The sequence below is a fragment of the Peromyscus eremicus genome, chromosome 12 (assembly GCF_949786415.1).
Source record: "Peromyscus eremicus chromosome 12, PerEre_H2_v1, whole genome shotgun sequence".
In the NCBI taxonomy this organism is placed as follows: Eukaryota; Metazoa; Chordata; class Mammalia; order Rodentia; family Cricetidae; genus Peromyscus; species Peromyscus eremicus.
Window position 1 is genome coordinate 2,243,280 of NC_081428.1, and position 23,630 is coordinate 2,266,909.

A 23,630-nucleotide genomic window follows, 5' to 3' on the forward strand; every position below is an offset into this window, starting at 1 on the left:
GTTGGGGGGGGGGGGGGTCCTTGCGATGCTGCCACAACACAACACAAGCACTCAAGATGTGGAAGCACGAGGCTAGAGAAATGGCTCAGCTGTTAAGAGCACTGGCTGCTCTTCTAAAGGTCCTGAGTTCAATTCCCAGCAACCACATGGTGGCTCACAACCATCTGTAATGAGGTCTGGTGCCCTCTTCTGGTGTGTAGGCATACATGCAGGCAGAACACTGTATACATAGTAAATAAATAAATAAATTTAATAAAAAAAAAAAAAAGATGTGGAAGCAGAAAGATTAAAAATTCAAGATCTGGCCTGCCGGTAGTGGTGCACGCCTTTAATTCCAGTATTTGGGAGGCAGAGGCAGATGGATCTCCGAGTTTGAGACCAGCCTGGTCTACAAAGTGAGTTCCAGGACAGCCAGGGCTACTCAGAGAAATCCTGTCTGTAAAAACCAAAGGGGAAAAAAAAAAGTTCAAGGTCATCCTTGGGGTACAGAGACTTGAAGCCAGTCCATGGTACATGGAACCCAGTCTCACAAAAGAGTAACTAAATCCTCTATGGTTATTTTACTAACTAAAGGACAGAATATGATAATGAACCCAAAGTCCCTAGTCTGTTTCTTCCTGGTGCTTAACTAAGCACTGTGTCCAACTTGACACCTAAGATGCCAAGACACCACCAAAGTCCAACTTGGTGAGTGTTATGCCCAGATCTTGGGGACCTCCAAAAGACCACCACAGAGACCAAATCCCACGTGTAAAAGCAAAGAGCCCTTCTGGGGCTTGGTCTGTCTGTCCCATGAATCGAGTGGTGAGAGCAGAGAGCCCTGAGCCCGGGCAGGGTAGGGTTTTTATCATAGTAGAGGTTGGGGTGAGAGGATTCCAGGGTTCAGGTCCCTGATTGGCTGACAATTGTCTAGGGTTATCTGTAAAACAAAAATAGGTGTGTACTAGACTCAGGGACATCAGCCCACCTTACTTAATTGTTGGAATGTTTGGGATGTAGGTCCTTCCCCATCCCTGGGTGGATCCCTGGGTAGTATTAGCTTATGGCTTTTCCTGGATCTGGGTGTTGCCTGCCAGTAAGCCTGTCACAGAAGCCGTGTCTGGGCCCCTAAGTCTGTCATGGCAGCTGTGTGGTCAAGCTGTTTTGGGGCCCCTCCACAGATGAGTTTTATCAGAGTTACTTATAGGGATATAGGTGAGGGGTTACAGGAGCAGAAATAACTCAATGACAGCTCCATTACCAAAGTCCACTCAGCATGGGTGACAGCTCACAAAGCTGGGAACCTGGAGCACACTGCACAGCCTACAGGAGCTCAACAGGCTGGAGAGTGTCCTTTCCAAGTTCCCAGTTAGTCTAAACCGCCGTCAGGCAGATCAGGTGGTTTCCGTTTCTCCCAGACAGAGGATCTGTTATCAAAATGTTCGCTGCTAGGCAGTGGTGGCATATTCCTTTAATCCCAGCACTTGGGAGGCAGAGCCAGGCGATCTCTATGAGTTCGAGGCCAGCCTGGTCTACAGAGCGAGATCCAGGACAGCCAGGGTTACACAGAGAAACGAGTCATCTTTGCTCAATTAGTCTGAAAGGGACACTCAGCTTTCATTGTTTATTCTGGCAGGGAGGGGCCTATGAATCTGGTCATTTCAGGGACTTCCTGAAACTATTTTGAGTTGCTTACCTTCTTGCTGAAGGTGCTTCCCTGCAGGATGGAATATTTTAATCTCTGAGGAATGTTATACAACAGGATGGTATGTGCATAATTTAGTAGTTTTTCTTTGTCATAAAAGCTGTTGAATATGTTAAATGTGAAAATGTGAAACGCTGATTGTTTGGGTGGACACTCCACCTAAGCTCCTGGTGCCCCTATCCCCAAAGAGTCTGGGATGTTCTGGTGGAAGATACACCTCAACTCCCCACCCCACCCCCAAGTCTTTTCCCAAACCCGCCCCTTCAAAGCCTGCCAAACGTTGCTCCTCCCCTAAAGAGGCTCAAGACCACTCCCACAAGATATTTAAGCTGCATCCCAGAAAACAGAGGCGTGGTTTTCCAGTCTCTCATCCCCATCTCCTCTCTGTGGGGCTGGAGAATCACCTGGGAACACTCTACCCGTTAAACTGGGGCTTTTTCTAATTCAGTCTGATTTGGTCTGATTTGGATTGCTGCATCAGTGGAGAGGCTTATCTGGGTGTGAAAAAAACTTATCACTAATGTGGAACTTGAGCATATAAGGCCTAACAAGAGGTTTTCTTTTCTTTTTGGTTTTTTGAGATAGAGTCTCTCTTAGTTAGGGTTTCTATTGCTGTGAAGAAACACCATGACCACTGCAACTCTTATAAAGGAAACCATTTAACTGGGGTAGCAGCTCACAGATTTTGAGGTTCAGTCCATTATCATCATGGAGGGGAGCATGGTGGTGTGGAGGCAAACGTGGTGCTGGAGGAGCTGCTACATGTTGATATGCAGGCAACAGGAAGTGGACTGAGACACTGGGAGTAAATTGAGCGTAGGAGGCCTCAAAGTCTACCCCCATAGTGCACACTTCCTCCAACAAAACCACACCTACTCCAACAAAGCCACACCTCCTAATAGTGCCACTCCCTTTGGGAGGGCATTTTCTTTCAAACCACCTCAGAGTCTCACCAAATGTAGCTCTGGCTGTCCTGGAACACTCTGTAGACTTGGCGTGCCTCAAACTCACAGAGATCTGCCTGCCTCTGCTGGGATTAAAGGTGTGCGTCACCATGCCTGGCTAATGAAAAGTTTTCTATACTTCTTTCTGTTCCTATCACTCAGATGGAAAAACACACTAGACCAATTAATGGGTCTGTTGAGAGATTCGAAGAGAAGGGCCTGGGAGAGATGGACCTTTTGGGAGAAACTCTTGCCATACAAGCAGAAGGACCTAAGTATGATCCTCAGCACCCATGTCAAAAACCAGATGTGTTGGTGGTATGGCTTTGTAACCTCAGTGCTGAGGAAGTAGAAACAGGATGTCTGGTGCTCCCTGACCAACCACCCTAGTTGAATCAGTGAGCCCCAGGTCCAGTGTTGGAATTCCAGGCCACTCCAGCTACATGACCGCACATGCGCAGTTCAGTAGCCAAGTAAGGGGCCTTATGTCCTACTTAATTGTGTGCTGTGTGAGCACGTAATTTGCATGCAGTGTGATCACACAATCTACATGCATGCAAGGCGTAGCTCTGTAAACCCATATGCTCATGTGCAGGGGAATGCATAAGAAGCAGGAAATAGTCTCCTCCCCTTCTTCTGCCCCCCCCCCCACCTTCTCTCTCTGCGCATGTCTTCCACAGGCCTGGTCACGTTCTTTTCTGCCCCTCCCAGTAACAACCATAGAGACCTGGAGGTCTATATAGACAGGCAGTAATGAGGAAGTGATGTGGCTGAGCTTAGAGCCAATGAGAAGGCAGAACAGGAAGGCAATAAAAGCACAGGTTAAACAGGAAGACGCTCACTCTTTCTCTGGGGAAGCTACAGCATGGTGGTAAGTTAAGGCTAGTCGCGGCTATTTGCTGTTTCTCTGATCTCTTCGGCTATTGCCTCTGTATTTGGCTTTGTGTTTCTTATTTAATAAGACTGTTTAGAAATTCGTCTACATAGTGGGACAAGCGTAAGCTAAAGGCTGAGAATTCATAACTAATAAGTCTCTATGTCGTGTCTTTATTTGGGAGCTGGTTGGCAGCCCAAAGAAAATTCCAACTACAACATACCTACACTCACACATACACATAAAACAACAACTTTGAAAAATGTATATATTGGGCTGGAGAGATGGCTCAGAGGTTAAGAGCACCGACTGCTCTTCCAGAGGTCCTGAGTTCAATTCCCAGCACCCACATGGTGGCTCACAACCATCTGTAATGAGATCTGGCACCCTCTTACTGTGTACATAATAAATAAATAAAATCTTTAAAAAAAAAAAAATGTATATATTGTGTGTATGGGTGTTTTGCCTGCATGTATATTTATGTACCCTAAGCACAGGTATTTGTAAGCCATTCTGTGGGTGCTAGGAATTGAACCTGGGTCCTCTGCAAGAGCAATGGTGCTTTGAACTTCTGAGTCAACTCTCCAGACCCCATAAAAAACACTTTTTTAAAAAGAAAATCAAGTGGGGCTGGAGAGATTATTCAAAGATAAAGAGCACATACTGCATCTGCAGTGCTGGAGCACACCTTTAATCCCAGAACTCAGAAGGCAGAGGCAGGTGGATCTGAGTTCTAGGCCAGCCTGGTCTACAGAGTGAGTTCCAGAACAGTCTGGGCTACAGAGAGAAACTCTGTGTCAAATAACCGAAAGAAAGAAAGAAAGAAAGAAAGAAAGAAAGAAAGAAAGAAAGAAAGAAAGAAAGAAAACAAAAAGAGAAAAAGAAGGAAAGAGAAAGAAAGAAAAGCACGTGTTGTTCTTCCTGAAGACCTGATTCCCAGAACCCATCAGGTGGCTTACCACTACTTATAACTCCAGCTCCAGGGGGATCTCACACCTCTGACTTCTGTGGGTACTTGCACTCATGTACACCTACCCCCACATACATACACATAATTAAAGTAATAAAAATAAATCTTTTTTAAAAATCAAGGGGACCAGAGAGATGGCTCAGAGGTTAAGAGCACTGGCTGCTTTTCCAGAGGACCTAGATTGAATTCCCAGCACCCACAACACAGTTCAGAACTGTCTGTGACTCCAGTTCCAGGGGATCTGACACAGGCGTACATGCAGGCAAAACACCAATTCACATTAAAAAAAATTTTTTAAAGATTTATTTATTTAGTTAGTTAGTTATTATGTATTATGTATACAGTGTTCTGCCTGCACGCCAGAAGAGGGCACCAGATCTCATTACATATAGTTGTGAGCCACCATGTGGTTGCTGGGAATAAAATAAAAATTTTGAAAAAAGAAATCAAATCACTGTTTAATTGGTAAAAATATAAATGGCTTTTTCTGCTAATTGAATGGAAGTGTAACCTAGTTCAGTTTGTGACTTACAGTCTTGCCCATTTTAGGAAAACTCTCCTGCTGTTTGTATTGAGATGTTTGCTTGTTACAAAATGTTCTTTCTAGCCCTGTGGTGGTGGTGCACGCCTTTAATCCCAGCACTGGGAGGCAGAGCCAGGCAGATCTCTGTGAGTTCGAGGCCAGCCTGGGCTACAGAGCAAGATCCAGGACAGGCTCCAAAGCCACACAGAGAAACCCTGTCTCAAAAAACAAAACAAAACAAAAAAACAACCCAAAATGCTCTTTCTGCAGTGCCAGGCTGTGTGCTCTGATTGCCACGCTGAATGTGTGTGAATGTGTAATAGGCTTTCTCAGACCGCCAGCCCTCAGATCATGACATGGAGCCTTATTAATAGTTATGAATACTTGACCTTATCTTATGATTGTATAACTTAACCTGTTTCTTTTCATCTGTTTTGCCACAGGGCTTTTTTTTTTTTAAGTTTATTTATTATGTATACAGTGTTCTGTCTGCACGTATCTGCTGTGGGATGGTCTGTATGTCAAATGTCTTGCTCTGATTGGTCAATAAATAAAACACTGATTGGCCAGTAGCCAGGAAGGAAGTATAGGCAGGACTAACAAGAGAGGAGAATTGGGGCTGGAGAGATGGCTCAGAGGTTAAGAGCACTGGCAGCTCTTCCCGAGGTCCTGAGTTCAATTCCCAGCAACCACATGGTGGCTCACAACCATCTGTAATTTGATCTGGTGCCCTCTTCTGGTGTGTAGGCAGAATACTGTATACATAATAAATAAATAAATCTTTAAAAAAAAAGAGAGAGAGAGAGGAGAATTGAGAGAACAGGAAGGCGAGGGGAGACACTGTCAGCCGCTGCCATGACAAGCAGCATGTGAAGATGCCAGTAAGCCACGAGCCACATGGCAAGGTATAGATTAATAGAAATGGGTTAATTTAAGATATAAGAACAGTTAGCAAGAAGCCTGCCACGACCATACAGTTTGTAAGCAATATAAGTCTCTGTGTTTACTTGGTCGGGTCTGAGCGGCTGTGGGACTGGCTGGTGGGTGACAGAGATTTGTCCTGACTGTGGGCCAGGCAGGAAAACTCTAGCTACAAATATCCCTGCAGGCCAGAAGAGGGTACCAGATCTCATTATAGATGGTTGTGACCACCATGTGGTTGCTGGGAATTGAACTCAGGACCTCTGGAAGAGCAACCAGCAGCCAATGCTTTTAACCTCTGAGCCATCTCTCCAGCCCCTGCCTGTGGGGCTTTTTAACCTTTCTTTCCTTCTGTATGTCCTGATTTCCTGCTTTCCCCCATGGCTGGCTGGCTGGTAGCTGCCTGTCTAGCTGGCCATAGGCCTCTCTCTCTCTTCCTCCCTTATTCCCTCTTGAGTCTAGATTTCTCGACTACTTATTGTCTCTGCTCACCAGCCCGCCTGTCCTTCTACTGCCTAGCTACTGGCCTTTCAGTTTTTTTATTAGACCAATCAGGTGCCATAGGCAGGCAAGGTAAAATAAATGCAGCATAAACAAAAGCAACACACCTTTACATAGTTAAAGTAATATTCTGCAACAGTATGTAAACTACCTTTGTGGAGGTGCCAGCAGAGGCCAGAGAGGTTGCTGGATCTCTGGAGTTACAGGAAGTTATGAGCCACCTGATGTGGGTGTTGGGAACTGAACCTGGGTCCTCTGCAAGAACTCTTTTTTTTTTTTTTCTGAGACAGGGTTTCTCTGTGTAGTTTTGGTTCCTGTCCTGGATCTTGCTCTATAGACCTCGAACTCACAGAGACCCACCTGGCTCTGCCTCCCGAGTGGTGGGATTAAAGGCGTGCGCCACCGACACCTGGCATCAAAAACTGTTAACTGCTGAGCTGTCTCCCCAGCCCGTTTTGATTTCTCGGAAAAGGAAAAATGAAAAGGCATTCAAATAAAAAACATATTTTAAGTAAGTCACTTAACTACAAAGGTTATTTATATCCCTTTGCTTTATCCTTTGTTATACCAAAATGGTCTTACAACAGTTTCAAGAAAGGATGCATAAGTATTTTTGCCTTTTCACTGAATAAAGGTAAGAGTATTGCTGTTAATGGAACATTTTGCTGCCAGACATAATGGTGCATGCCTAGAATCCCAGCATTCCGGAGACTGAGACAGGAGATACTGACTTGGAGGCCATCGTGGTCTACCTCAGACCCTGTCTCAAAACAACAACAAAATTCCACTTTTTGATTATTATTCTGGTCAAAGCTGGACATCACAGTTGCGGGTTAATAAAACTTAAAGCAGTTCCCTGCTCTAGGTCTGACTGGACCACCCTCCTCCCTCAGAGCACATCAGGGAAGTGTGCTGCCTCTGTCTTTACCATTAGTTTACAGGAGCCAGCAAAACCCACACTTGTTCCCAGGCTCTCGGGAAGCAGGTAGAGCGAGTTCCCTTAATGTCAGAATAAAAAAAAAATTTTTTTTCATTTCTCTTGAGTATTAAATAGCTGTTTTGTGAGGGAGTGATTCTCCTTTGAGCCATGTAGGGGAGAAACAAGGAATGAAAGTAATCCTTCCTGCCCATATTTGGAGGCAAGGACAGAACGATTTGACTAAACTCTGACAGGCTTAGTGTTCTTCTGAAATAACCATAAATGCTATGGACTGCTATGTCCATCATAGAATTAGATTTTACCTTTCTTTTTTTCTTTCTTCTTCCTCCCTCCCTCCCTCCCTCCCTCCCTCCCTCCCTTCCTTCCTTCCTTCCTTCCTCCTTTCCTTCCTTCTTGTTGTTTTTCAAGACAGGGTTTCTCTGTGTAGCCCTGGCTGTCCTGGAACTTGCTCTGTAGACCAGGCTGGCCTTGAACTCAGAAATCTGCCTGCCTCTGCCTCCTGAGTGCTAGGGTTAAAAGTGTGTGCCACCACCACCACCTGGCAAGGGTTCCTTTTTAAAAAGCTACCAAAAGAGAGAAAAGCTAAGTTTCACTCTTGTCCTGCCAAGTTGTTCTCCCCATAGGTGACCACTGGCTCCACGTTCTTGTGTATTCCTCCTGAGATGTATCTTGAACACGCAAAGGACTGCTGAAGGGACTGGTATCAGCACAAGACACCCCAAAACCAAAATCTCTTTGACACAAAAGAGATTCATTTGCCCCAGAGGAACGAAGGTCAGGGAATAAGAGACAAAGACAGGAAGCAGAAGAGGAAGGAGAAGGGGAAAGGACATTTGCCCTGCAGGGACAAAGGACAGCCTCGGGATAGAGGAGAGAGGACGTGGCCCATAGGCAAATTTATAAAGGAAAAGGGGGAAACTTCATGTTAGGATGAGGTGTTTAATTTTAATTGGGCAGGTTAATTAGGGTAGCCAAAAGTATTGCTGGACTTCAATACTTTGATAGCTGGACCTTGGTGGTCAGCCTGAGAGAGAGGAAGTGGCCAAATAAAGGAACAGACCTTGGGGGCTAGCTTCAGGAATGTGATCTGTTTTTAGCAGGGCAGAGGGAACAGGGGAAGGCCTGGCCCGTCAGAGCCGTGTTTGCCCCACGCAGGCCTGCTGGAGCCCTTCATGTTGCCACATGCAGTGTGCAAATAGGGCAAAGAGCAGGTGGGACGTCGCGAGGAAAGCCTCACTGGGGGCGGTTCTGCCCAGAGACTCAGGGTAGGGAACGTGTTTTCCAGAGAGAAGACATGCATGTTCATTAACATGGCCGTGAAGGGAGGGCTGCCCAGCCTACTGGAGAAACAAAAGTCAAGGTAGCAGAAAATGGTGGACACCACTGAGGCAAGGAAGACAAGAGTACAGACACCCTAAACATGTCAGACTTCGGTGAGAATTGTAAGGATGGTAAGTGGCGCTTGTTACCGCTGGTTACCACGTGGAGAGGCCACGACCACCCAGTATCAGAGCTTTACTAGGAGGAAAAGGGGTGGGGCAGAAGAACCAGGCCTAGGGAGACACATGCACCAAGAGCAGAGAGAGAGATGGTGGGGGAGAGAGAGAACAGAATAGAGAGAGGGTGGGGTCTGAGTCACGGCTTTTTGTTTTTGTTTTGTTTTGTTTTTCAAGACAGGGTTTCTCTGTGTAGTTTTGGTGCCTGTCCTGGATCTCACTCTGTAGACCAGACTGGCCTCGAACTCACAGAGATCCACCTGGCTCTGCCTCCCGAGTGCTGGGATTAAAGGCATGTGCCACTGCTGCCCGGCTCAGCTTTTTTGAAAATGGAGGGCAGAAGTCTTTGTTTTAACTGGAGTCACATGGTTGAGGTTCTAAATATTCACTCATTTTTCTATGCAGCTGCTCAACTTCAAGGCAGCTTGCCCCATCTGCTCCCAGATGATGGCTAGTGGACCTGCTTCCAACATTTCACCCCAAGTGTTTCTATGACTTTTCCTCCCCTCCGGCTCCAGCTGGTCATATTTCATTAAAATGTTTGTCTATAGAACCCCACTAAATTTGTTAGGGGTCACAAAGAAAGAGACTATTACTCCAACTGACATCTCTGGACAAGGCGTGTGACAGGGCAAGGCGGTGCAGAGGCTCCTCCATCTTGGATTCTTGTTCAGGCTCAGGCCATTTCAGGTTTAACTAGAATTTGATCTCCTTGATGGAGGATCCTGTGGAAAATTACCCAACTCTGTTCTAGGACCTGAGGCCAAGATGTCCCTGCTAACTTATCTTAGCTCCTGTAAACTGCAGGCTTGTGCAAACCTCCCCCTGCAGCTGCAGAGTGAGATACTAGGATGTGGTTTTCCCTTTAAAAGCCCCTTGGTCTAAACGCTCGGGGCTACACTTTGGTCCTGAATACCTGAGTGTAGTCATCTGAGCCTGCTGGAATAAAGACTTGTAATTGACTATAAACTGTGAGTGGTCTTCTCTGGAGGGCTCCCCATAACATTTTGGAGGCCCAGGTGAGATCCCCAGAGTCTGAACCGTCTGGACCCCTAGGAGTAGAGAAGAGCACACAGGCTGAAGAGAACTCTTAGGGAGTGCACACTCTGAGATGTTCCAGAGCCCCAAGAAAACCCTTTGTGAGCGATTGTTGCCAGTCACTCTGGAGGCACACCGACACTGCCACCCAGGAGAAAAAAAAGGGAAATTGGAAGTCATGGTCTGAACACCTGTGGAATTAAGTTTGGTCTGTAACATCTGGCTAGGAAACAAGAAGGGAGGTCAGACATGACCAGAGATCCTGTGTCCAGGATATGTGTGAGACATCTTCCGACTCCCCCGGTCAGTTCTGGTGTCTGAATGTGTGGTGGCCACTGCTGTTTGTATTTACTACGTGTCTCTCGGTATGACTGCATCTCCCTATTCAGGGGGAGTTTCTGTCAGATCCTTCGGTTGGAGAAACAGATCTAAACTGGAAGGGAGAGTGAGCCATCCCAAGAACACAGCCACTGAAAAGGGGATTCCCCAGAGGCCACAGGGGATAGAGCCACAGAGAAAGTGTCCCCAGAACCGGTGGGTGTGAAACCAAAGCAGGTTTCTGTTTCCCAAGCTTAATGTATCCTGAAAACTATGTTTTCAACCTACGCTGAACTTGTGACCCCATGATGTATATTCAGCCCTTTGCCTTGCTAAGCTCCTGAACCTGTGATATACAATTGCCCTTTGGTACCTTGATGACTCCCCTTCCACAAGACGAGTTCTTGCACTTATCCACCCTACAGGCAGCCCTGAGTCCCCGCTCTTCTGTCCAGGTGCTAACGGCCAGCTATCTCCACAGCTGTTTTCTGCTGAAAGGGAAAAATCAGAGGCCATCTGGAGAGACGCTCCCCACGCCCCCTCTAAAGGTATTTGCTGACCAGCAGTTTTAGAACTGACCAGAAGTTGAACACATGGGAAGATAAGGCTGGAACAATAAATCTATATATCCTGGACTTGATAAAACAGGATATAGGGAGTAAGGGACTCACCTGACCAGAGATTGAATTCATGGGAGAATAGGACTGTAACAATAAATCTGGATGTATATATCCTGGGCTCAGCAAAAGCAGGACATAGGGAGTAAAAAAATTATGTCTCTGTAGATACCCTGGATCCTGTTAGCCATCAGTAACCTCATGCTTATAGTTTAGCCAGTAACTTCAAAGAATTACCTCACTGATAGCCCCCTCATCCAATCCCAAGATATTTAACTCTCTGCATGTAAACCTTTCCTATATAAACCCCTTAAAGTGAGTGCCGGGCTGTCCTCCTCCACCCTGGGCTTGCTTTGTTATTAAAAAAACTCTGCACCCTGCGGTGGTGGTGCACGCCTTTAATCCCCCCCCCCCCAAAACAAAAAACAAAACTCTGTGTGCTTGCATCAGATATTGGCTCTGTGGTGATCTTGCTTGGGGGTCTTGCGACCTGGGCACAACACTGCCAACCCTAATCCTTCCCCATAAAAGGGACCTCAAAAGACAGTGAGAGGCTGCTCTCTGAAACCCCGACTTACAGGGGAAGGCAGTCCTCTGGCCAGTCCCTTGTGCACTTCAAAACACAGCTTACTTTAGTCAGATGGTCATGGAAATGCCTTTTTCTTAGGTCTAACATGAGGCCTCTCCCAGTCCTGGTAACCCAGTTTACTGGACTGTAGAGAATACACCCTGGAGCGGGAGTGACTAATGAAATAAAAACTGGCCAAACAAGGTAACAAGGATGATGGATGCTGCCAGACAGCAGACATATCCTTTCCCTGAGTCTGGGAAGGTGACTGGTGTCTTCCCGTGGGGAATGGTGAAAACCACTAACGACAAGGACAGATGGACTTGGACTCAGACCCCTTAAAGATGAAAATAATCAGAGTTTACTAAGGCAGGATACACAATCCCCATCAGCCCCAAACCTGGACACTGGAATTCAGAAAAACCACAGATGGGAAACTATCTTTTGTGTCGATCTCTGCTCTCTTAGGTCCCTTCTGAGATGGAAAACTATGGATCTAGAGAAGGAACAGGGATCAATAAATCAGGTTGTAGAGAAGACTGGCTAGAAAAAGGCCTTCAGGAATTACAACTTTGTATATGCTCTACCAAGGACGAGGGGCCGGCATCATATCCTCAAATTACCTGGCTTGTTTGTACTAATGGACTGACTAATCGAGCCTCCTCCGGCTCAATGGAAAGCCACACCCTCACTCTATGTACGCTGGTCTCTGTTATCCTCCGGGTATGCCTACAGTGGAGAAGAGGGAGGAAATGTTAATGAAGGTCAAATGGACCCCAGTTCTGGTTCTGATTCTAGCAGGGCCAGGAATAGCCAGTAAAACTGTCATAGGCACCTCAGCCTTGATTGTTAGGAATCAAAACTTTGGACTCGGTTCCCAGATAGATTTAGACTTAGGCCATTTAGAGAATTCTATCTCCAGGCTGGAGAGCCAAGTTGACTCCCTCATAGAGGTAGTCCTACAGAACTGAAGGAGGCTGGATCCTCTTTTTATGAAGCAGGGAGGACTTTGCATGGCCTTAGGAGAAACTTGTTTCCAAGCTAACTGGTAATTAGTGAAAACCTTACCATGGTCAGAGAAAACCTCAAAGGAAGTAAAGAAAGGAGGCATAGATCAGATAATTGATAACAGTCTCTGTTTGCCTGGTCCCCATGGCTGACCACTTTACTGTTAGCATTAGCTAGACCGTTGATTCTTTTTTTTTTTATTATTTTAAGATTTATTTATTTATTATGTATACACTCTTCTTCCTGCAGGCCAGAAGAGGGCGCGAGATCTCATTACAGATGGTTGTGAACCACCATGTGGTTGCTGGGAATTAAACTCAGGACCTCTGGAAGAGCAGCCAGTGCTCTTAACCTCTGAGCCATCTCTCCAGCCCCAGACCGTTGATTCTTATTCTGATCAGGCTCATGATGATACCCTGCATCCTCAACTGCATGGCCAAACATCAGGGAACAAGCTCAGTTAAGCTACTGGTCCCTAGGACCCACTGTGCCCCCCTAGAACAGGACTAGTTAATAATTTTATTCATGCCCATAGTGGGGAATGTGACAGGGCAAGGCAGTACAGAGCTTCCTCCATCTTGGATCCTTTCTTGCTCAGGCCATTTTGGATTTAACTAAAATTTGATCTCCTTGATGGAGAATCCAGTGGAAAATTTCCCACTCCATTCTAGGAAGGCTAAGATGTCCCAGCTAACTTAGCTCCTGTTAAACTGATCACCTGTGAAACCTTTCCCCTGCAGCTGCAGAGCAAGATACCAGGATGTAGTTTTAGCCTTTAAAAGCCCCTTTGTCTAAATGCTCTGGGCTACACTTGTGTCCTGAATACCTGAGTGTAGTCCTAGTGGGCTGGAATAAAGACTTTGAGTTGGCTGTAAATTGTGTCTGAATGGTCATCTCTGATGGGCTCTCTGTAATGGGCAAACTTTACCTTTTTTTTTTTTGTTGTTGTTTTGTTTTGTTTTTTTGAGACAGGGTTTCTCCATGTAGCTTTGGTGGTCCTGGAACTTGTTCTGTAACTAGGACCTTGAACTAGTCTGGCCTTGAACTCAGAGATCCAAATCAAGAGGGTACAATCAGAAGATAGAACATTGTCTGGAAGAGCAGTTGGTTTGTATTCTAACTTAGGGGTGGTGACAGTGTCTTTTCCCCATTGGCTGGGACCCGACCTCACAGTCTTTTTTTTTTTTAAGTTTTTCGAGACAGGGTTTCTCTGTGTAGCCTTGGTTGTTCTGGAACTCCCTGTTAGACCAGGTTGGCCTCGAACTCACAGAGATCCTCCTGCCTCTGTCTCCTGAGTGCAGGGATTAAAGGCCAGCGCCACCACCACCAGCTTCCAACCTCAGTCTTCTTTTTTTTTTTATTTTAAAGATTTATTTATTATGTATACAGAAGAGAGTGCCAGATCTCATTACAGATGGTTGTGAGCCACCATGCGGTTGCTGGGAATCGAACTCAGGACCTCTGGAAGAGCAGTCGGTGCTCTTAACCTCTGAGCCGTCTCTCCAGCCCCAACCTCAGTCTTAATAAGCTAGCCTGAAAAGATTTGGCCCACAGGAGAAGGGGACAGGGTCAATCAGCTCACTGCTTCAGGCCATCTAATCCGTGGAATACAGGAATGGGCCTTCCAGAAAACAAGGTTTAACTGGGTAGGGGGATTAATACATTTGCATAAGAATCTTACAAGTTGCAAAAAATAAGACTCGGATTCCCTGTCCTATATGCAAGTTTTAGAGTAGGTAAAGATGTGGTACTTCTTACAATCGAGCAGCAGTAATATGGCTGCAGGTAGGACTCTACCACCCAGTCTGCTGTCTGCCTTCTCACAGTGTACTCAGTATTAACTGCTTTCCTTAAACAAAGAAAGTTATGTGCAATCTTCCTGGCTTCGGAATTCAGAGCTAAAACCAACAAGGCGGCTGAGCGAAGAAACAGGCTCCACAGGGGCAGGTGGGATTCCTGCACACACTCTAACACAGGACGTCTCCAGTTGGTGACTTCTTGTGGGATGATGCAGGCGGGCGGCAGGGACCCAAGCCCGAGATCCCGACAGCTGCACGCGCTACAACTTAACCAAGTTACATAAACACAGATGGACCACACCAACGGGAGGCTGGTGAAGGCGCGCGGGAGAAGCTGCGCCTGCGCGACCTCCCGCGGGCGCCTGCGCACTCCCGGCCGCGGGGGGCTTCTCTTTCCCAGCCGGCGCCTGCGCCAACTCAGGCTCATGGCAAATCTCGCCGAGGCATTCACGAACCCTAGCCATCTTTGCACAGATTCCACGGGCGAGGGCGCGGCGGTAACCTCGCCCCGCGAGCGCCTGGTGTCCGGGGCATTGTGGGAATGCGATGCCGCGGCCACGTGACCCGCCCCGACGAATCAGCGCGCAGACCGCACTTTTGCTGTCGGCTTCAAACAAACTACCTAGCGGGGTCGGGCGGCTCCGGCCCGCCCCTCGGCCGGGGTCGCGCCCGCGGAGTGGGGGGCCCGGGGGGCGGGGCGAGTCGGCGGAGTGACAGGCCGCAGCGCCTATTCGGGGACGCGGGCTGCGGCTCTCGCTGGGCGCGGTGGGCCTCGCAGCCAATGGGGGCTGGGGGCGGCCCGGCCGGCGGGGAGGCGCGGGGGAGAGGGGGGCGGGCTCCAATCCGGTTCCATCCGGTTCTCCCACCGCCCCCGCGGCGGGTCGCAGTAGTTCGTGCGGTGGCGGCCGAGGCGGCGTAGCTCCGTGACGGGTTCGGCCTCGCACGCGCCTCCCACCCAGCGCCGCCACGATGCCCAAGAGGAAGGTGAGCGCGGCGGGGACGGTCGTGCGGCCGGGCCGCTGCGGGGACGGTCGGGCCTGCGGGGTGCGGGTTCTGGAACCCGCGGGGACGCGGGCGGCTGGGCGTGACGTCACGCGGCCGCATTGTTCTCCGGTGTGCTTGCTCCCCCAGGTTAGCGCGGACGGAGCGGCGAAGGCGGAGGTGAGCGCGGGCGCCGGGGGGGCCGGGGGGGTCGCGGGGGTCGCCCAGCGCGTCGTTCACGCTCCCTTTTCTCTCCGCAGCCCAAGCGGCGCTCCGCGAGGCTGTCGGCCGTGAGTACCGCGGGCCGGGCCGGGGCGGGCCGGGACCGGGCGGGCGGGCGGGGACCGGGCGTCCGCGGGAGCGCTCGCCGCCTCTTCTTACCCCTTTTTTTCTTTACTCCCCAGAAGCCCGCCCCTGCCAAGGTGGACGCGAAGCCGAAGAAGGCCGCGGGAAAGGTAGGTTTCGAAACGGATGTGCAGGCAGGCCGCTCCGTTGGCGTTTCAGTGGTTTCGGGAAGGCTGTTGGGAGCGGCTGGGTGCATCCCTAGAGTTAGGAGCATTTGGTTTTGCACAGGGGGGCCTGGGTTCGGTTCCCAGCACCCACAGGGGGGCAGCTCACGAGCATCCACAACTCAGTTTCAAGGTCTCAGACCCTCTTCTAACCTCCAGCACCTCCAGGTACATGCTGTGCACATACACCCGTACACAAATAGAGGCCTTTTTTAAAAAACACAAAAGCATTTTGTGAGCCGAAGAGATGACTCACTGGTTAACAGCGCACACTCTTTACAGAGGGACCTGGGTCTGTTCTAGTCATACATAGCTCCAGAGGATAAGGTCTGATAACCTCTTGTCCTCTGCAGGCACAGCTCGCCCATTCACAGGCACATATGCATGCACATAATTTAAAAGCTTTTAGAAAGAACATTTTATGGACCTGAGTAAAAACTGACCTGTTTTCCCGATAGGTTTTTTTTTTTTATTATATTTATTTACTTATTATGCATACAGTGTTGTGCCTGCATCCCTGCAGGCTGGAAGAGGGCACCAGATTTCACTAAAGATGGTTGTGAGCCACCATGTGGTTCCTGGGAATTGAACTCGGGACCCCTGGACTTCTGAGCCATCTCTCCAGCCCCCGATAGTTTTTGTATCACTATCTTGTCTGCGTGCGTGTATGTGCATCCCAGAGGCCAGAAAAGGACCTAACAGACAGTTTTGAGCCACCAAGTAAGTGCTGGGAATTGAACCTGTATCCTCAGGGAGAGCACCAAGCCTTGTCTCTCTCCCCAGTCCCAGCTTAAGGTCTTTTTAAACACAGCTTCAGGGAACGGTGATAACATCAACTAAGACTTTGTCATGCCGCAGATCAGTAATCCCGACATAAACAGTACTGGTCAGGGTCTAAAGAGTGAATCTTAATCGGGTGGCTGTACAGTTCTCTGAACTATTTGACATTCTTAACTGTTTGCTGAGTTTATGTAATCATTTTTCTTTTTCCTGTTGAGAGGTAAGTGAGTGTTTTGTCTACAGAGGGTGGGGTAGCGTGCATGCATCCCTCCTTAGACCTGGCCTCTGTGTTTGAGGAACAGACTTGGCCCTTGGCTTTTATAACAAGCCTTTGTTTTAATCATCCAATTTGTAGTATAAATTTGTGGGTGTTACTTCTTTAAAAGTAAGCATTTTGAAGGCTTAATCACACATGGGAAGACTTGATTTATTTCATCTAGTGAACATATTTTGTGTACATATTTTACTTTTGGGATTTTTTTTTTCTTCCATGTTTTGAGATGGTCTCACTGTGCCCCGACTAGCCTAAAAATCACAGGGGTCTGCCTGCCTCTGCTGCTTTGAGTGCAGTGCCGAATTTAAAGATGTACATCACCGAGCTGTGAGGTGGTGAGCGAGCCTTTAATCTCAGCACTCAGGAGTGCTGTAAATTCAGGGCCAACCTGGTCTGCAAAACAAGTTCCAGGACAACCAGAACTGTTACACAGAAATCCTGAGGCAGGCAGATCTCGAGTTCAGGGCCAGCCTGGTCTGTCTGCAAAATGAGTTCCAGGACAGCCAGGACTAAACAGAAACCCTGTCTTGAAACCCCCTCCCCCCTAAAGAAAGAATGATCCAGATGAATAGTCACCCTACTGTGTGGGGCACCCCACCCTCGTGTCCCCTCACTGTTGATTGGCTTGTTTATCTTGGGGCCCATAAGGAGTTTGGCTTTTATCGCATTCACTTATTGATGTGTGTGTATGTGTTTGTGCCACAGCTTGTGAGGATCAGAACTTGAAGTTGATTCTTTCCTGTGGATGTGGAGAACTGAGGTCCTCAGGCTTGGTAGTCCAGCCTGGGAGTAATTTGAATATGACCTGTTGATTTAAATTTGTCTGTTTTTACAATCTTTACAGAGAACTGATGTTAGTTTTGTGTTGTTTTGGTTTGGGGGGTGGTTTGCTAAGCCCCTTCCCGATAAGCCAGATGGGGTCCAGAAGTACTGTTTCATACTGCTTATGGTTTAGTTTTTTTTTGTTTTTTTTTTTTTGTTTGTTTGTTTGTTTTTTTTTGTTTTTCGAGACAGGGTTTCTCTGTGTAGCTTTGTGCCTTTCCTGGAACTCACTCGGTAGCCCAGGCTGGCCTCGAACTCACAGAGATCCACCTGGCTCTGCCTCCCGAGTGCTGGGATTAAAGGCGTGCGCCACCACCGCCCAGCTATGGTTTAGTTTTTAACTTAATGTTTCAAGTTATATATTCACACTAATACTTGTACTTTTCAGATTCTGCAAACACCCAAATGAAAATGATAACTCAAAATTGATCTTTTTAGCTACTCATTGTATAGTATCTAGCAAGGGATTGTGTAGCAGGACAACATGACCTTACAACGCGGTACATGTTTAAGGTGAATGGTCTACATGTGTGGGTACAAGTCTTTTCAGGACAATAGTTGTTGTGGGGTAGTTGGTTTATTTATGCTTAAAAGAAATTGTTGGATTGATAGGGTTACACGGCCTTTGCATTTAATTTCTCATGTGTGGGAATGGGCTATGGAGAGTACGGCACAAGATTAGGTTTCATTTCAGCTAATGTATGATGGCAATTTAGGGAAGAATCTTAGTCTCCTTGGAGTGAATCTCAAGATGTCCAATACCAAGGCTGTAGGAGTTGTTGAGGTTGGTTTGTGATGTATATTGTGATGTGTTGTGGATACAGTCTGCATCAAGTCAAAACTGAATGCAAAGTTTATTAAAGTATTCTCTTGCTCTTGTTTTAGGATAAACCGTCAGACAAAAAAGTGCAAACCAAAGGGAAGAGGGGAGCAAAGGGCAAACAGGCTGAGGTGGCTGACCAGCAGACCACAGACGTGCCTGCAGAAAACGGAGAGGCTGAGAACCAGGTCAGAAGAGTGCGCCTGCATGCCTTCACATACTGAGTGGATCTACAGATGTTAGATTTTTATGTGGCAGATTAGGTTTCTCTGTGGAGCCCTGGCTGTCCTGGCATTCACTTTGTAGACCAGGCTGGCCTTGAACTCAGATTTGCATGCCTCTGCCTCCCAGGGGCTGGAATTAAAAGTATTCGCCACCACCTCCCAGCTCAGGTTAGATTTTTATGATTAACTGTTCTGTATAGTTCTCCCTCATGAATGGGTAACACTTTTTAGTGAATTGGGTTTTATTTGAATGTGATTATGCCAATTTCACCAGGAATGGAACGCAGAGGTCATAAATAAAGGTTTTCCCACATGACTTTGTAAGGCTTTGTTGGGACTAGTGGACTAGTTTTCTCTGCCTCACACTGCAGTGGTCTTACACTGGAATCCTTGTTTACATATTCTAGGTGTATAAATGATTAGACTCATTCCCTTTGTGACAAAAATGTGGATTTTGTTTTCATTTTTCTGAAGAATAACTGCTTATCTAGGGCTAAGTGATAAGTAACTCAGTTCAAAAAATAAGGTTGATTTCAGTCTTTTTTAAGATTTTGTTATACATACAGTGCTCTTCCTGCATGTATCCCTGCAGGCCAGAAGAGGGCACCAGATCTCATTATAGATGGTTGTGAGCCACCATGTAGTTGCTGGGAATTGAACTCAGGACCTTTGGAAGAGCAGCCAGTACTCTTAACCTCTGAGCCATCTCTCCAGGCTGATTTCAGTCTTTTTATGAGCTGTGGGGAAGACTCAAAGTACAGTACAAGGTTAATCTAGTCCTGAACTGATTGACCTGTCTTAGCCTCCAAGTGCTGGGAGCCACCATGCCTGACAATGTTGTATTTGCTAAGCTTAGCAAGGCAAATTGGAATGTTCAGTTTTTTATGGTGTCTGAACATACATACTTACTGTGTATGCATGGAGGCCAGAGGTTGATGTGGGTAGTCTTTGCTGTTTTTCTCCATTTGTATGTATTTTGATGGGATTACAAGTGGACTGCAGCACTCACTTGGCACTTGTGTGGGTGCTGAGGATTAGAACTGTCAGTTATCCTGTGTGGCAGGTAGCTTTACCCACCAAGCCAGTCACTAGCTGGAATAGTATTACAGTAGTAGTAGTTTTTGGCATGGTCTTACTATGTAGTACTGGCTGCCCTGGAACTGGCTTTATAGACCAGGCTGGCCTTGAACTCACAAATTCACTTGTCTTGAGTTCTTAGTTGTCAAATATGAGGAAGGTACATCTCTGAGTTTGAGGCCAGCCTGGCCTATATAATAAATTCCAGGAATAGCCACGGCTATGTGGAGAGAAAGTGCACCCGTGGTGGAGATTGTGGCTGTGACATATGGCCTATTTAATCCTTGCTTTTCCTGTGGTTTGCAGAGTCCAGCCTCTGAAGTTGAAGAGAAAGAAGCCAAGTCCGACTAACCATCCATCGTGTCTGTCAGTGTCCCCGCCTCCCTTCTTGTACAATCCAGAGGAATATTTTTATCAACTATTTTGTAAATGCGAGTTTTTTAGTAGCTCTAGAAACATTTTTAAAAGGTGGGAGGAAGTCCCGCCTCATCCCATTTTTTAAGTGTAAATGATTTTTTTAAGAGGTTAAATCACTTGCTGGTTGTTTATTTTTTGGTACAACCAGAAAAGAGCAGGATACTGAATCAGGAGAGGCTGTGAGTGTCTCGGGGGTCACCATAACATTCCGTAGAGGGGGCTAGTTTTATATCCTACAACACAAAGCATACTTGGAGTCTTGGCCGTGCATTTGTGTCTGGAATATTTTCAGTTATTTCTGGTCTCGTGTTTCTAGTAGAACTGTATCCTAAAAACCACTCCTCGGTCCTTGCCCTGTCAGAACTGTCTCTGGTCACGGCAGTCCATTTTCCTAACAATTGTGATAATGTGCTGTGAAAGATTGAAATTTTGAATATGTACTGTATGTGGCATAAAATTGTGAGTCAGTGGAATTAAGGATTGTGAGCATTTGATTGTTATGTGAGGTCTTAGGGAAAACTTGCCAAGTTTAGGCTGGAACATCACTGGAATAAGTTCAAAGAGAAAAAACACATGGCTCTTTTGGGTACGTGAACACAATGTCTGACTCTTAGAGTTTGGGTCCATGTTTTAAGAATTGAAATGTCTGTGTACTCAACCAATAAAGTCTCAGTTGTGAAAGAGTGTTCAAAGTGTCTGGTTGGTTTAATTTTCTGATTGACTTCTGTTTTGTTTTTTCCATCTGTGTAGCCCTGGCTGTCCTAGAACTCAACTCACTCTGTAGACTGACCTCAACTCAGGTATCCTTCTGCCCCTGTCTCCTTGATGCCTGTATTAAAGGCATGTGCCATCACACACAGCTTTTCTTATTCTTGAGATTTACATACTTGGCTTGAGATGTGTGTTGAACTTAGTGACTGGGACACTTTGGATTATTGATAAACTGGGTCTTTGAAACGGTGCAAGCCCTTAATTGATAGATTCTTAAGACAGTCTCATGTAATATGTATAGATGGGCCTCTGAACTTGCTTAGTAGCCATGAATGACCTTGAATTGATTTTCTTGCCTTACATTCTGGAGTCACAGGCATGCATCAGACCAGGTTAATAATGTTCTGGGTCCTCATACATGCCAGGGAAGTTTTTCTGTTCGTTGTTAGATTTATGTTCCTGGGCAAGAACACATAGGAAAATATCTGTGGGCTGGGACTGTAAGTTGGTGTTAGTGTTTGCCCAGCATCTGAATGGCCTTGGAGTCTCCCCAACACTGCCAAATGAACGGGGGAAAATATTCTACAACAGGGTCTGAAAGATGAGTTTTTTAACTAGGCTCGCTGACAAGGGGTTCTGGGGATTAGAACTTAGTTCCTCATGCTTCTCCTTACACAGCCTTGGCTGTCCTGGAACTTAAAGTGTAACTCAAAGTGCTGGCCTCAAACCCACTGAGATATACCTACCTGTACCTCTCAAGTGTTGGGATTAAACGCACATGCCACCATGCCCTTAAAGCTTTTTTTAAAGTTGTTCTTTAGGGCTGAAGAGATGGCTCAGTAATTAAGAGCACTTGCTATTCTTGGGGACCGTCCTGATCCAGTTTAGGGGATGATCTGTGTGCTCTTAGGCTGCACAGGCACTAGAAATGCACATGGTACACACATACATGCCAGCAAAATTTTAAAGGTCTGACATTCCTATGCCCCAAAGCAGCACAGCATAAGGAAGTCCTGAGTGTACCAATCAGTGTGTCGCTTCCAGGTGACCTGAAGCAACATGTATGTATGTGCATGTGGTTAAGTAACTGGAGATTGGCTGGTGTGTTGACACCTTTAATCCCAGCCCTAGGGAGGCAGAGGCAAGTAGTTAAATACCTGTAGATGGTGGGGGTTGGGGGGGGGGGGGCTCATGGCGCACGCCTTTAGTCCCAGGCACAGGCAGGCAGATCTCTTGAGTTCAAGGTCAACCTGGTCTACAAAGTGAGTTCCAGGACTTAACAGAGACCCTGTCTGGAAGAACAGCAAAAGAAAATCTGTGGAGACAAAATTGGAACAGATAGTAAAAACGTTCGTTCGAGGTAAACATCAGAGTGAGTCCATTTGACAAGCCTCTTTTTACTTTTTAATGAGTTTGAAACAGCTGTGGCGTAAACTTGTGATCTCAGCCTTGGAAGGTGGTGTCGGGATCAGAGGTTCAAGGCCAGCCTGGACTACTGACACCTGCTGAGGGAAAGGGAACAAGAATCTAGTGTAGAAGGTTCTGTCCTTAGCCTCGCAGACGTCTCCGTTGAGAAAAGCAAGTGTTGCCGTACTGTCGAGGGTCTGGAGTGGAGTGTGAGCAGTGACAGGCAGGAGCAGTCACAAGTGGGGTGTGTTGCCTGCTGCTATGGTCCCCCCTGCTCATCTGCAAGGGAGTGTGGCCGCTATGGAAGGAACATGGAGAGATCAGAGGAGTTCACGAAAATGGTGGGTCATGGGGTGACATGGTGCCTAAAGGTCGGTGCTGTAGTTTGTGTCCCCTAATAAGTGACAAGCTGGGGACTCCAGTCCCGGATGGGTTTTTACTTCGTATTGTTGAGAGTCTTTGAACGAACAATTGCATTACCACTGTAAGCGGAGGATTGGAGTGGACAGCTCTTCTTCATGACGCCAATTATCTTGTTGGGAAATGGCTTTTGTTAGGTCCTGTGGTCGTTTGAGTGAGAGTGACCCCTAGAACTGGAATTTCAGTTGTGAGCCTCCGTGTGAGTGTTGGGAATTAAACCCAGGTCCCCAGGAAACCCGGGTGATTCCTGGCATTCTTGTCAGGTGGCTGGCAACTGCCTGTAACTCCAGGTCTGGGGGATCTGATGCCTCCAGCTTCCTGCAGGGCACCTGTTTTACTCATGTGCACACACCTCTACACAGACACATTTAAGTACACATAAAGTAATCCTCTGTGCACATGTATGTTGGTTACATGTACCTGTATGCATGTACAGAAGCCAGGGAGGATGTCAGCTGTCCTTCATCATTTCCAACTATTTCTTTGGGATAGAGCTGTGTTTTTCTTGGCTCGGCTGGAAACAGCAAGCCCCGGTCAGAGCTGGGGTTACAGGTGTGAGCAAAACACCTGGCTTGTCATGTGGGTGCTGGGATCCAAACTCCAGTCCTCACGGTTGAGCAGCAGCCTCTGAGCCATCTCTCCAGCCCTCAAAACTTTGGACAAAAGCATATGACTAAAAGGAGACTCATCCTGCCACATTCCAAAAGATCTTTTAATGTACGGTCTAAAGTTTATACTTGTGTCTCCCTTACAGCATTGGAGAAGAAGAGATCAGTGACACAGGCTTGGCCAAAAAACGAACTGTGTATAGTTAGGGTGACGTTTCATTGCCATGGGAGAGGGGTGGGATGTTCACTCGGTGAACGTACTTGCCTCCAAATCTGACGGCCTGAGTTTGACTCCCAAAACCCATGTAGTAGAAGGAGAAAACCTATGTCCACAAGTTTTCCTGTGCCCTCCACATGTACTCTGTAACACACAGACACA

The 23,630-nt window shown here is 47.0% G+C and overlaps 1 long non-coding RNA gene across 2 annotated transcripts; it reads left to right on the forward strand.

The window, feature by feature from the left end:
* Positions 1-15,324: 15,324 nt before the first annotated feature.
* LOC131922663 (uncharacterized) lies at positions 15,325-20,578 on the forward strand. Of its 2 annotated transcripts, XR_009382356.1 has the most exons (4): positions 15,325-15,472; positions 15,587-15,637; positions 18,453-18,575; positions 19,995-20,578. It is a non-coding gene; the product is annotated as an uncharacterized LOC131922663 (long non-coding RNA). The 2 variants fall into 2 exon arrangements; XR_009382355.1 differs by lacking the exon at positions 18,453-18,575 and having other exon boundaries at positions 15,331-15,472.
* The last annotated feature ends 3,052 nt before the right edge of the window (positions 20,579-23,630 follow it).